Source organism: Ochotona princeps, chromosome 8 (genome assembly GCF_030435755.1).
Source record: "Ochotona princeps isolate mOchPri1 chromosome 8, mOchPri1.hap1, whole genome shotgun sequence".
Lineage (NCBI taxonomy): Eukaryota > Metazoa > Chordata > Mammalia > Lagomorpha > Ochotonidae > Ochotona > Ochotona princeps.
Genome location: NC_080839.1, coordinates 64,755,541 through 64,767,934, shown reverse-complemented (window position 1 = coordinate 64,767,934; position 12,394 = coordinate 64,755,541). Strand labels below are relative to the sequence as shown.

General features: G+C 48.4%; 1 pseudogene; it reads right to left on the bottom strand.

Moving 5' to 3' along the window:
• Nucleotides 1–585: 585 nt before the first annotated feature.
• Nucleotides 586–1,260, bottom strand: LOC101516241 (thioredoxin domain-containing protein 9-like; annotated as a pseudogene).
• Nucleotides 1,261–12,394: the final 11,134 nt, after the last annotated feature.

Genomic DNA, 12,394 nt, shown 5'->3' with positions numbered 1-12,394 from the left:
GCTAGTCAAGTGTTTCTTGATTACTTTTTAGTGCACGTCTTGTGATACAGGCAATCAGGACCCTTTGAATAAGGCAGTATATTCACAACCTGAGATAGTTTTCTGCTGCTATCAGTTGATTCAACATCAACATGCAGCACTTAAAATAAATAGGCAGTTTTTAAAAGCTACTTAAATATATTCCAGAAGTGAAGAGTGTTCCTAGCTCATTTACAAGTGCAGTGTTACACACCAGTAAATGTTACACACCTGTTGCATAAAGAAAGTAGTGTTAAGAATCAGTCCCAAAATTGCTCGCCAAGTTTTCTAATTTCACTTAGTAGATTTAAAGATGCAAGACACGTGATAAAGTCAGTCACAAAAATAGAGGATTTAGCCCCTTCCTGGTTAATTTAAGAACTCACCTCAGCTGAAAATGACAGACAAGAATATGGGACAAGAATATGCCTTTCTATGGGATGGGGTATATTAAAATCCAGAATGTGAGAACTGTGGGCAATGGATCAAAAGCAACAGAAGTTAAAAAACACATTTAAATTTGAAGTAAGTAGAAATAAAACGACAGTTTACGAAGACTACTGCGCTCTAGTCCTCATCAGAGTCTGAATCGTATTTCTTTCCACCTTGGATCGTTTTCTTTTCCACCTTTGTGCAGCTTGTTCAGAATTTCTTTCGTTCGTTCTTTCTTTTTTCGGTTCCGAATTTCTTTTGGTTCTGAAATGGTGGCTCCGTTAAGTTTCCACTGTACTTAAGGATGTCAGAGCACCCGAGCCGCCACGCCAAAGCTTCTGTAGTGAGGTCATGTGAATTTCCTAGGTCAGTAAACGCAACAACAGAAACTCGTGTCTTCCCATCTCTCACCAGTGCCAGTGTGGGGATGGCTTGGATACGCAGCCTCTCACAAAGGTGCTTCCTGCACATGCAGCTTCAAAAAATTCCTCAAGACGTTCTGGGACAGTATCACCAGATGTCTGTCGAGGATTTTCCACCTGAATATAGAATCTCTGTAGATTCCTCTCCTTGACTTCTTGAAAACAGCCTCTCTCACTAGGAGTTTCTCTGTATTTCCCACGTCTCTTAAAAAGCCGTTCTTGTTCCTACTGTTGAGCTGTCCTCAGGGCCTTGAGTCTTCTCTTTGAGCCGCTCCAGTTCACCCTCGTCCATCTGGTCCAGCTTCTGAATCTCAGCATCCAAATGTTCTTCCTCCAGTTTGGTGCTCTGAAGCAACTGGTTCTCCAGGACTTTTGAAAACATATCCATAGGTGTGTCTGCTGAAAATTAAACAATCTTAAAGTCCTATAGCTAATAAAGAAAAATGCATTAAGAGCTGCTTAGGTGGGGATGCAGGAAAAACAGGTGTTCTGAATGGGTGTGTTCCTGGAGCCTTGGACTGTCCTAAGAAGGAGGAAGTAGAGGTTGCCCATGACCCTGGGGGGTGTAGCTACCTGCAGTTGAAACTGGAAATGCATCAAGCCACAAGGAAACCAAGGCTGATAGAGCAGCACTAAGCGGTGGCCACTTAGCCACCAGAGGTGACAGGACTGTGACTGGGTTGACACACAGTGTGAGCTCACCTCCTTAGGGACTGCTGCCTCTATTGGATGGGGTTCCAGACCTCCAAGTGTAGGCAGAGGAGACCTGCTTACAGTGTTGCAGAGTTGTCTGGTGGCTCCCAAGGGCAGCAAGCGGTCCCTGTCCCCTAGAAGACAGGTGCATGAGCCACGTGATCAGAAGGGACCAGCCACCTACTCCGCTTGCTTCTCCCAGCAGCATCTGCTTCCTTACCTTTACTCTGTGCTCCCGGCTCCTCCCTGTCCCAAATTCAAGGGAACTTCCAGTTTCCAGGCATTGTAAGGTGGGCTAGGTCACCTCTGCTGGAGGACATGCGTTAGTAAGGAGGGGCAGAGGCACTAACGGAAGAATCAGTCCTTGGTCAGACCTTCCAAAATGTACCTGCTACTGTTTGAAGATGAGGGAAAGCAGTAACACACTTGCACCCAGTTTCTGTCCGGTGACATGGACAAATGCCTGCAAGTGTGAATGCCAACCCTGAGACAGACCGTTTGTCAGGCAGCTTTCCTGCTGTAAAATGTCTTCTAGTTTTCTGGGCCCGGCGGCATGGCCTAGCAGCTAAAGTCCTCACCTTGAAAGCCCCGGGATCCCATATGGGCGCCAGTTCTAATCCCAGCAGCTCCACTTCCCATCCAGCTCCCTGCTTGTGGCCTGGGAAAGCAGTCGAGGACGGCCCAAAGCTTTGGGACCCTGCACCTGCGTGGGAGACCCAGAAGAGGTTCCTGGTCCCGGCATTGGATTGGCGCGTACCGGCCCATTGCAGCTCACTTGGGGAGTGAAGCATCGGATGGAGGATCTTCCTCTCTGTCTCTCCTCCTCTCTGTATATCCGGCTTTCCAATAACAATAAAAAATCTTAAAAAAAAATGTCTTCTAGTTTTCAAAATGCAGTTTTGAACAGTCATGGAGTGACTTGCAGACAGGTGCCAGGGAGACATGGCCAAGCCCATTGCGGGGTAACGGGGGACTGGGCTTGGAGTCCCTGGAACTCAACTGAGGCTGAGCAGCAGCTTGTGTGGGGTCGGGGGTGGGGAAGTCTGTGGGCCAGGGATCTGCCCTCCGCCCCCACAGCACCAGCTCCTGGTTTCCATGGTGCTTTGTGCAAGAATCCTGCCCACACTTTCCCCCTGGAGCTTAATGTTGATTTTTCAAACAATTTTATTCATTGGCAGACACTCCCAAACACACAGAGATCTCCCATGTGCTGCTTCCCTCCCCGGATAGCCAAGCTGAGGCTGAAGCCAAGGTCCAGAAACTCCATGTAGGTCTCCCCTGGGCGGGGGCAGTGATCCAAGTGCTTGGGCCATCAGCTGCTGCTTCCCAGTTGTCCATCAGCAGGAAGCTGGCTGGGAAGTGCAGTAGCTGGGATGCTACCACGGGATACTGGGGTCCCCAGCAGCACCTTAACCTTGCGTATTATTTCCAAATCAATGGTGGACATGTCTGTCCTCCTTCCACTGGGGGCACACTCCTTCATACCTGGCACTCCTTAGTTCCCAGAGCTTGGAGAACAGTGGCTGCTCAGTAGATGCCTGCCCACCAGGGGCTGGTTCCTCATGTACGCATGCGCTCCTTTCTTCCTTGCATCTGCCTCCGCTCACTCTCAGTCTGGCCTTGCCCAGCTCCTTGCAGCGTCTCACCTGGGAGCACAGAGATGCTGGCATTTCATATTCCCTGGGAAGAGACTTAAGGACAAGGTGGCAAAGAGGATGCAATGTTAGAAGCCCACAAGAAGGGACACCAGCTTTCTCCTTCCTCTCCCTCAGCCTCCTGTTCTTTCTGGCTTGGTACATTGGACCTGCTCAGTCACCAGATGGGATCTGACCAGAGGCACTTGGATGTCACCTGCCCGGGCTGCTGGACTCCAGCAGCAGAATCCAGTGCCTCCAGCAACACACAGGAACTCCATCTAACAGAGGCAGCAGTCCCCAGGAGGTCAAATCACACTGCGTTGGTGTTGTTTCTGGAGGGCAGTGGTCAGAACAAGAGGCATACAGCTGGGACTGAGGGGTCTGTAGGAATCCTCTCCTCAGCTTCCAGGGCCTCTTGCCCCAGGCTCCGACCTGCCATGTCCCTTGTATAAGGAGCCTGTGCTTTAAAGTGTCCCACACAGGGAATGTAGGGTGGTCACCGTCACCCAGTGGCCTGCCCTCCCCACACCTGCAGAAATGTCTACTCCCCTGCGTCACCTACGATTTCCCTGCTGACTATGGGGACCAGCACCAGGACCTGGCACAGGTAGGGGAAACGTGCCCACCCAAAAAATGCTGCTGTTTCTAGCAGCAAGTCGACAACTCTATCAGCTCTTAGTAGTGTCACGTTGCTGAAGACAGACCCCCAAAGGCCACTGGAAACGCAGCAGGCTGAGAGCAAGTCTCTGTCGCCAAACCGAGGGATGCGTGCGTCTAGGCTGAGCTCGCTTATGAGCTCTGAGATGGCAGAAGGGCACTGAGGGTGAAGTTTAGGAGGCCAGGGACAGCGATGCATACAACAATTCCAGAAACTGTGCATTCGTTTCTGAGTCAGTGAGGAAAGGAGGGAGGGGGAGAGAGACAGTGACACCCCCCTAAAAGGTTCACTCCCCAAAATGGCCACAACAGCCATGCCTGGACAGGGCTGAAGCCAGGAGCCTAGAACTCCATCTGGATCTCCCGCGTGGGGCCTAAGCACTTGGGTCCTCCTCTGTTGCTCTCCTGTGCACATTAACAGGGAGCTGGATTGCAAACAGAGCAGCAAGGACTAGGACTGGCACCCATAAGGGGTGCTAGCTTAGCCTTTGTCCACTATGCTGCAATGCCAGCCCAGATTTTTTTTTAAGCACTTCCTGTGTCCTGGACACTCTGCTGAGTCTAATGATATGGCAGTAAGCAGATACTCATTGTTCTGTTCTTTTGAAGTTTGTAATTCAGCAGGGAAAAAAAAAAGCATTGAGCAGCACTCTGGAAACTACACAGGTCGAGTTATGATCATTTCCCTCAAGTATCAACTTTCCCTAAACACCTGAGACCTTGTTGCAGAAGGTTCACTCAGCGTGCACCCGTCCCAGAGCAGGTGTTGCATAGCAGTTTCAGTGTGACGTGGGATGGTGATTCAAGTCCTGGCTCCTCTGCTTCCAGTCCAGCTGCCTGCTGCTGGGGCATCCTGGCAGGTGACAAGTGATGCCACCCAGAGGGGCCATCTGGGTGGAAGTTGGGGCTCCCCTGGCTCTGGTCTGGCCCAATCCTGGCTCTTGCAGCATTTGGAGAGTGAGTCAACAGATGGAAGATATCTCTCTTCTCAAGCAGATAAAACGAACATTAAAAAAAAAAAAGAAAGTGCATGCTATCATCTGTTCCATCTCCCTGGGCCTTTGGAAGCACCCTCAGATGTGTCTTTTGGAAGGGTACGTTCTGAAGCGATGGCTCTCAGCAAGAGGAGAGCAGAGTCCGGCAGACACTTCCAGTTGTCATGGTAACACCCAGGGGAGCTGCTAACTTGCACGCCCTCCCATCCCCCAGCCCGGGAACAGCTCCAGCTCACAGCTCTGCCTTGGATTCCCAGAGGTGCCAGGGATTGGGACAAACAGGTACGAGGAACCTGATTCAACCCAGTGTTCCTTTGGGCGACCTGGGGAGAGCAGTCCATTTAGAGTTGGCCCTTACCTTGCAGCTCTGGCACCTGCTCGTGCTGGAACAGCGAGAGTCAGTGAGGCTCTTCTGGCTTTTGGACTTGGAAATACATCTCTTCTGGAACACGGAGAACCAGCCTTGGCTGATTTCAGAGTCCCTGGTACTGTAACTTGGGCCATTTGCTGAGGGTTACAGCAATACATTCTCTTATATAAATCCATCACTCAAAGAGTTCTCCTCTCTCCCACCAAAACCTGGTCTTTTCTACTAAGATAAGCAAATGAGGCAAAGCATCTCAAGGCCACCAACCCCACATTTTCAGCTCATTTGGTTTTTTCTCTTGCGTTTTGAAGCTTGTTTAGGCAGAATTAATCCAATTTGCTCTTCTGGGCAGCCCAGACTCCCAGAGGGACAGGTTTTGTGATCTGCCTTCCTCACAGACATGCAGAAAAGCAACTTGATCTTTTGGAGGAAGCAAAGAAAAAGAGCAGAGGCCCATAAAGGCAACGAAGAGGTGGGAGAGGAGAAGAGAGGCAGGAGAGAGCCCAGAGGAATAGAAGGAGAGACCAGTCCTGTCCGTAATTGCTGCAACTTCAACTCACTTCCTTGCTGTCCAGCATGGGATCTCATCTCACCTGCCCCTCTTCCAGTGTGAGGAAGAAGGCAGTGCTGCTGTAGCACAGCTCAGAGGAGAGTCTCGGCTAGACTCAGCATGTACTTTGCAAGGAGAGCTGTGCTTGCAGGAAGCCCGGGTGGCCATGCCCCATCCACTCACCTTACCACAGGGCCAACAGCAAGCATAGATGGCCACCACAGTTAACGAAGTGTGGGAATGTGCTAGTCCATGTCAGACCCAAAGTGCACAAAGTTATCTCCTCTTTGACTGGACAACCATTCCAGCAGTGACATGGACCCTCTGCACTGTGGTTCAGGCCCCACTGGCAGAACAAGCTGCCTCGCTCTGTGCAGAAGCAAGATTCAGCTGTAACATGTGCAATACCCGACGGACAACGTGCAAAGTTGTCTCCCAGTGTGGCCTTCCATCCAGGACCAGCTGCACATGCTTGCTGTGCTGTCACGGAGTCTTGTTCCTTGAGGGACAGAAGTGTCGCGGAGCCTACCTGCACCTGTTACTTGGCCTGCTTTATAAAGCCATCCACTGTGGAAAACTACAGAGCAGAATTGCTTGTAGTCAGGGCTAACAGACTTGCTGAAACATTTTCGTTTTACATGTGGCTGCCTGCTGCGGAGCATTGCAAAGCGCTTTCCTAGAATGAGCAAGCATGAACACGTGTCCCCAGACAACACTCCAGGATTTAGACCTGCCTTCCCCCACCACCCCCCAACCCAATAAGAAGGCCCATCTTCCTCTCCCCTGTTCCAGCTTCAGTTTTGAATTCAGCTCTGTGTTTGTGGGCCAGGCTGGCCAGGGGGTCTTTGGGGAGTGGTTGATCCGTGACAGCTGCCTTTCCTTGCTCTGTCCCTTGCCTGGCACTTTGATGACTAGAGGGATCCTTTAATCCTTTTTTATTTTTAATTGGAAAGGCAGATTTACAAAGAGGAGAGAGAAAGATCTTCAAAGATCTTCTATTTGCTGGCTTACTCCCTAAATGGTTGCAATGGCTGGAGCTGAGCCAACTTGAAGCCAGGAGCCTGCAGCTTCTTCTGTCTCCCACATGGCTGCAGGGTCCCAAGGCTTTGGGCCATTCTCTACTGCTTTCCCAGCTACAAGCAAGGAGCTGGATGCTAAGTGCAGCAGCCAGGACATTAGCCAGCATCCACATAGGATCCTGGCTCTTGCAAGGTGAGGATTAGCCAATCAAGCCATCAACCCGGGCCCCAGGGAGTTCTAAGCAGCGCCACCTTCACCATGGTCGTCCCCAGCAGGCCCAGACATGGCTTAGCCAGCATGTCCCAAGTGCTGGGCAGGGGATGAGGACAGCGAAGCCCCAAGCAACAACAGGAATGGCGAGTAGGAGGCTGCACCCCTGCACTTTCTGTTCTTTTGACAGCTGCCAGGGGTTATTAGTGTAAATGAGCAAGCTTCTCCCAAGCTATATTTAGGCTGCCTGCAGCAGTATGTGCACCTGGTGGGGGCAGGGACCAGCAGGGAGGAGCTATGAAGGGGTCTTCTCTCCCTTCAGGTGGAGCAGCCCAGCTGCTTCCATCCAGCTGAGGGCTCAGAGCCCCACAGCTGCAGACTGACAATCCTGGATGTCCTTGGAGCACCAGTGTACCCCAAGCGTGGTGGCCCCACCTCCCACATGGCTGCAGGAGGACTCTGAGGGTCCATGGAACTATCACATGGCCTGCTCCTGCATGCAAAGCTGACACATCTGGGAAGCAAGTTGCCCATGCCCACTCCCCACCCCCGCCACAGCCAGCCTCTTCCCTCAGACCAGGTGCCAACCTCCAAGCACATGGTTCATGCCCTGTAAATCCTCGATTGCTAATATTTTCAATTAACACGTTCAAGGTACAGATTGAGCCAACATAAAATGTGCTGCGTTTGACGAATCTGTCCCAAGCTCTTATCACAGAATACTGGACACTTAATCATTTACAATGGCCAGGGATTCCCACTGTTCCAAAAGTCCGCAATCAGACACTGGCACCTGGGGTGGACCCCTGGGCACCCATGCAGCCCAGAGCAGGGCCCAGTGATCCTGCTGTGGCAGGCTTTGCTAGCTTGCTGCACCCCTAAGGGCTGTCTTCTACGCACATGGGGCTCAAGCCCACACTCTGGATTTAGCAGCTTTAGAAGCACTGGGAAGCTGGGAGCCTCACAGTGGCTGACACACATTTTCCGAGAATGGTTTTACTTGGAAGTGCAAATGATATCATTGACAACAGAACCTTGTCAGCTGTTCTGAAGTGGCAAGCTCACAGGATTCATTTTTAGAAAACTTTAAAAAAAATATTTGAAAGTCAGAGTGACACACAGAAAGAGTTAGAGAGACATTGCCCATCCACTGTTTCGCTCCACAACTGTGACTGTTAGGGCTGACCCTAGCCAAGCCAAGAGCAGGAACTCCATCTGGGTCTCCCAGATGGGTGGCAGAATCCAAATATTTGGCTCATTATCTGCTGCTTTCCTAGGCATAAGAGCAGGAAGCCGAGTAGGCAAGCAACTCTCCAATATGGGGTACAGTATCATGAGTGGTGACTTAGGCTGCTGTGCCACAGCACCTGCCTTTAGCAGTCATCTTTGACAGTGTTAACTGAAGAACTGGCTAGGCCAGCTCACAGCCCAGCTACACTTTTTCTCAAAGTAACTCCTGTGCTTCAATAGGCCAGGCAACAAATACAAATTTCACATTTTGTTGTACTTACAGGCATGACAGAATTAACAATATTAAAAACCTGTTTACCCTAATGAATCCCTTTGATATTTGAGACACAGAGGCTGGGGGAGAGAAATAAAGTGAGCTCTCATCTGCTGCTTCAAGCTCCAAATAAGCGAAATGACCAGGACTGGGCCAGGCCACAGTCAGGAGAGATTGTTGGCGGGATCAGGGACAGAGCACGTGGATCATCATCCACTACCTCCCCAGCATTCCAACAGGAAGCTGGATCCTAAGCTTGGGGCAGACAGGACTTGAACTAGCACCCATATGAGATGCTGGCACTGCAGGTAGAGGCTCAACCTTCTATGCCATGGCACCAGCCCCTCAAATACATGTTCAAAGGAAAAAGATACCTCAAGAGCAATATTTATGCGGACATTTACCAAACACCTGGAAAGAAGATAGAGCTCAGTAACATCAGCTTCCAATCACACAGCTAACAAGAGAGAACACTGGAAACAAAGGAACACAAATGAAGCAGACAGAAGACCAGCGTGCACATTAGTAAAACAGGAAACAGAAAACCAAGAGAGAAAAACCAGCGATTGCAAAGATGGTTTAGTATCTTGTAGCCACTCTGTGTAATTTCTACCAATAAACAGAATAAACAATAAACATACCATACAGCAACAGATGCAGAAAAAGCAGCTGGCAAAGCCCCAAAATCCCTCCTGACTAAAAAAGAAAATTAGCAACTTGGGATGATTGTAAGGCACAGTGGTAAGACACTGTGCAAGATGCCAAACACCACGTGGGAGGCTGGGCTCCAGTTGGGCACCAGTGCCAGCTTCTTGCTAGATTGCGTCCAGGGATGCGGCAGGTGGTGGCTCAAGCACTTGGCTTCCTGCTGCTCACATGGGAGACCCAGGATTGAGGTCCTGGCTCCTGGCTTGGCTTGGCCCAGAAACTCGATGTATTTGGGAAGTGAACCAGTGGGTAGATGATCTCTCCTCTCACTCTCTATATATGTGCAAGTGTATTCCTCTGCCTTTCAAATAATTACAAGTTTAAAAGAAAATTCATATGGGCTCGGCAGCGTGGCCTAGTGGCTAAGGTCCTCGCCTTGATCCCATATGGCCGCTGGTTCTAATCCCGGCAGCTCCACTTCCTCTCTATCTCTCCTCCTCTCAGTATATCTGACTTTTTAATAAAAATAAAATAAATCTTTAAAAAAAAAAAAAGAAAATTCATATGAAAATCAAGAGCCTAATTTGAGAAGTAAATGACAAAACTGGAACCATAACATTACCTGCTGTTGAGATTATATAGCCACAGCAGCTAAGACAATGTTGTCATGGTTCAGCGATGACAAATGTATCAGTGGCACAGAAGCCAAGAGGAGTGTAGAAGCTACTCCAGGGAAAAACTCAGACTGTGAGAACCACTTGATATCAATGTCTGATGATAACCTTTTTTTAATAAGGAAAAAGGTGGACTTGTGTTTCCACTACACACACGCATCCCCTCCAGGGTGCTCCAAGAAAGAGGACCAATAGCTGTAAACTGTGGGACTTCCCACCAGGCTTACTGTGGGTTCTCTTCGCCACATGCAGAAGTCACCTAGAACAGGATTTATCAGAACAACATAAGTGCAAAGTCAAGAGCCACATCGTGCACAAACAGCCTAAATCACCAAAAGACCCTGAAGAAAACCCCTCGCTGAAGAAAAACCTCAAACAGTGAAAAAGTCCTCAACAAAGAAGTTTCCTTGGCAAGCTGAGGCCTTGCCTTTACACTGTCCACGGACATACAGGGTACATCTGGGTTGAAGCCCAACTGAATATTCAGAGATGAGGCTTGGGGCCCAGCTCAAGCATCACTCACCTCTGTACCCTTTTCTGTCCAGAAATAGTTTGAGAAGTTTGACTTCACCAAATATTATGAAAAAAAAGTTTTTTGCCTCTGCCACTAGGACAGCTGTCCACGACAGGAACTGCATTTTTCATGACTTTGCTCCCCGTCCTCAATGCTTGCGATTTCCCGGTAGTCTGGGTTGCTGGGTGTTCAGAGACACAGCAGTTGGTTTCCATTCTCAGATGCAGTTCCTTATGGCCAAGGTCACTTCTCTTGGGCACCTCCTTCAGAGTTACAAGGTGGCTTCTAACACCATAGCCAGCTTCCCCAGGGCTGCAGAGATTTCTAACCCCATTGGTGGACTCCAGGTTGTTTTAACTCAACCTTCTCATAATGACATCTATGTGACCCTGTTGTAGCACAGTACAATTCCCTTCCTTTTATCCTTCACGTTTTTGCCACTTATCTGCCAATGAACATTTGGGTTGCTCCCACCTTATAATCAGTCTGAATCCCATTAACATTGATACACAAATAAATATTTAAGTTTCTGCTTTCATTTGTTTTTTTAGCATATACCCAAAGTTCAACAGCTGGACCACATAGGAATTAATTATTTGTAGGTATCACTGTATTTCCACCGGCAACACACAGTGTTTCTACCCCTTCACAGCCAAACAGCTCACCTAAGAGGTCAACCGGTATCTCACTGTTCATTTGCATTTCCTTAGTTTCATCTTCTCATGTACTTGCCATTTGTATACCTACTTTGGAAAACGATCAACTTGGGCCCTTTGCTCACTTATTTAAAAATCTTTGTTCTAAATATCAAACAATTTGCAAACATTTTATCCCATTCAACAGGTTGTCTTTTTCAATTAACAATGTCATTTGATACAAAAACGTTGCGTTGAACTGCTTTTCTGTTTTTGTTTTGCTACCCTGGCTTTTAGTACAGAGCCAAGAAACCATTGTTTAGTTCAGTTATAAAGCTCTGTTTTCTTTAAAGAGTTCTGTAATTCTTCCCCTTCAATGTATTTTTTGTTTCTGGTTAGGCAAGGGTCTGACTACACTCTTGGCAAGTCTACGTCAAGTTCTCCCAGCATCACTGTTTTTGGCACTCAGGTTGAAAATAATTTGGCTGGAGATAAAAGGGTTTTTTTCCGGGGCTATTTTATCCCATCACATTGTGTCTTTATGCTACTGCCACACTGCTGTGATTACTGTATACTCTCTTAGTATGGATTTCCTTTGCATTTCAGGAAGCCAGACATTTGGGTTCATGTTGAATTCTTAAACTCACTCCAAGTTTCTGGAAGGGATCAGTACTCTGTAGTACTCAACTGTAGTGAGAATCTGGGGATAGCTGTGCCATCAGACTCAAGGAAAGGGACAACAGCAGGTAAGTCACCTGACAGCATATCCAGTTTCCTCAGAAAATAAAGAGCATGGTCGCTGGAGTAAAACTGTCTGCCTTTATTCAATAGAAAGTGAATCAACGAAAGTTTGTCCATGTGCAGAAACATTATTATACATTCAGCTCTCCAGGAGGCTTTTCCAAGACCAATAAAGAGAAGAGTCTAAACATGAGAGAGATGGACGGTGAGGAGCCAGAAGGCAAGAGTGTGGTCTGTCCAGCCACAAAGGCCTGTGTACACAGATCTGAGTGAACAAGGCCAACCAACTTGAGGTCATTTCTTCCACTCTGATTTTTCTTGGTGCTGGTGAAAGGTGTGATGCTGAGTTACAGAAGATGGGTTTTAAAGAACAGGTCAAAGCACTTTTGGCTAAAGGTTTTTAAATTTCCAGCGTTTCATGTCACATACTCTAGATCTTTAATTCATTCCAGGAATCTTGCAACTTCAAGAATTGCTCTTCAGTTAGCAGTTTATTATCAAAGAACAACTTACTGGGTCTTTCCTGAGCTCATGATCTATCTTCTTGTCTAATAAAAAGGGTAACCAAACCTGAGACCCCAGAACATTATAGCTTGTACAAAGGCGTCATATACAGGCTCAGCTGTCTCAAAATTGCTGTTGTCTGAAAACTGAGCAGGAAAGGTAGTGCTGACTTC